Raw genomic sequence first — 2,328 nt, 5'->3', positions numbered from 1 at the left:
CTAAGAATCCTACTAAGGAGAAGGCCTGGCGTATGAATATTAATTAGGTCACGTTGAGGTTGCTGAATTAATTTCCTAGACCGTTTAGTAACATAATTTAAAGAAAAATCTTTGTAATAATGTACTATTTTTTACGATTTAGTAGGACTATCCACTACTTACCAGTGTGCACTTTCTGCTAGATCATAGACTGTAAAAAAGATCATTCAAAAAAAGTGTTAGATCAGTTAGGCGAGCGGCACGTTACGTAATTAATATTCACGAGATAAGACGTTCCCGTAGCAGGACTGGTAAACTCCCTGCGCGTGCTTCGAGAGCGCACCGAAAGTTTGGGAGTTTCGCTTCAGTAGACTGAGTGTGTTAACGGGACGCCCCGGCGTTCAGCGAGTGTTTGCTGCTCATAGACACGCGTGAGAATCTCTCACAGTGGACGGGCAATTCTTTTATAGCGTTTTTATTTTGTTCTAAATTGGATCACATGCGTACTGATACGAAGTGAAACGTAAGTACTGTTTTATTTGTGCTTCTCTCGTTCCGCTGCACCGCACTCCACCAAACTGACCTTTTTGAATTGAATTTATGGAGTTTACATTTTTACTGGCATTATCGAACAGTATTTCCCATCGTGTCTTTGCCATTTTAATTTGCACAGCTATTTCTTTTAAGGCAGGTCGACACTAACTGCACATTCTTCCCATGTTTGGGAAACAAGTGTTTCAGTTCTACTCATTTCTACTGGAGTTGTTTATTTCTACGATGTTTCAAAATAACAGGGTTTAATAAGGAAATATTACAAGGACGACTGTAACTTTCCAAGACTTTCATAAAGTTTCTCAAAAAGCGAATATTAAATGTGTATATTGAACTAAATTGTCTGTGTAGAAAATGTGAGGCATGATTTTTGCTTGCCGTTTTTATCATGTGTTGTTTTTTTTTAGAAACAGAGGTTGATAGAGCGCGCTCAGGTGGCACTGAAAAGAATTAAAAAGGAGCAAATTCTACATTATGCAGTATGGTGCGCCTTCGCGTTTCTAGTGTCTCTAGCCACTTTTTTACTGCATGTCAGGTTAAGTTCCACTCCATTGCTCGGTTCCATTCTATTTCGGTTTCGTTCACATTAGAAAGTTAGTGAGAGACCGATATATATGGGCCACTAGTGGGGCTTTTTAAGGTGACCGATAAGTTAGCTTGTTAAAGTGCTTTAGTAAACATCTGCCGACTACCTCATCATCCCCTACTGGAAAAGTTCTTTAAAATAGGGATGGGCGATACCTCTTATTTTATTTTCGATCCGATACCGATATTATAGTATCGATACCGATACTTCTAAACTAAACTGATCTTTTAAATTATTAAAAGAATATATAATCAGTAATTATACTCCCTTAATATTAGATTTTAAAGCCATGTTTTTTTTCTACACTTTTAGAAATAAGATATACTATAATTGTATATTTTAGCATTTTTTTTTAAGTCTCATGCTCACCAAGGCTGCACTTATTTGAAGGAGGGGGGGGGACAGTAAAAGCAGCAATATTGAGAAATATAAAAATTAAAAATAACTATTTTCTATTTTAATATATTTTAAAATGTAATTTAAAATGTATCTGTGATCAAAGCTGAATTTCCATTACATCATTACATTACAGTGTCACATGATCCTTCAGAAATCATTCTAATATCATTACTATGTTGTCAGTGAGATGCTGCAGCCGTGGCGGGGATGATTTTTGGTGTGCCAGCAGAACAATGCGCTACATGTTTCTTTTCCCCTAATTTTTTTCCAATTGATGGAAATCCGTCGTAGCGATGGAAAACAAGCACTTTCAAGGACCTATGTTTGTTTTCAAGTACTTTCCAGGCCTTGAATCCATATGTCTGAAATTCAAGTACTTTCAAGTACTTTCAAGAAGCGTGGGAACCCTGGCTAATATAGTCTATTTTTCCACTTAGAAGCTTATTTTATGCACCGAATTTCTTGATAAGTAAATAAAATTAATGTTTTAAAAAATGCACTTTAGAATCGATATTTTTATGTGAGGATCGATGTTGTATCGAAAGTATCGATACTTAAGGATCGATCCGCCCATCCCTACTTTAAAATATGCATACATGTGAACTCCTTTAATGCTGTTTAAAAGCACCCCAAAATGCACCTCATGCACTCTAAAAAATGCTGGGTCAAAACGACCCAACAGCTGGTTCAAAACGACCCAACAGCTGGGTCAAAACGACCCAACAGCTGGGTCAAAACGACCCAACAGCTGGTTCAAAACGACCCAATAGCTGGTTCAAAACGACCCAATAGCTGGTTCAAAACGAACCAAT

General features: G+C 37.1%; 1 protein-coding gene across 1 annotated transcript in view; it reads left to right on the top strand.

Moving 5' to 3' along the window:
- Window positions 1–296: 296 nt before the first annotated feature.
- LOC107663097 (formin-J-like) overlaps window positions 297–2,328 on the top strand; it is a 16,797-nt gene continuing 14,765 nt past the window's right edge. The window contains exon 1 of the mRNA XM_016453248.1: window positions 297–502. The gene's annotated coding sequence lies outside the window, so the exon portion shown is untranslated. The remainder of the gene's footprint in view (window positions 503–2,328) is intronic.

This window comes from Sinocyclocheilus anshuiensis, unplaced genomic scaffold, assembly GCF_001515605.1.
Source record: "Sinocyclocheilus anshuiensis isolate Anshui unplaced genomic scaffold, SAMN03320099.WGS_v1.1 scaffold836, whole genome shotgun sequence".
In the NCBI taxonomy this organism is placed as follows: Eukaryota; Metazoa; Chordata; class Actinopteri; order Cypriniformes; family Cyprinidae; genus Sinocyclocheilus; species Sinocyclocheilus anshuiensis.
This window is presented reverse-complemented; position numbering and strand designations above follow the sequence as displayed.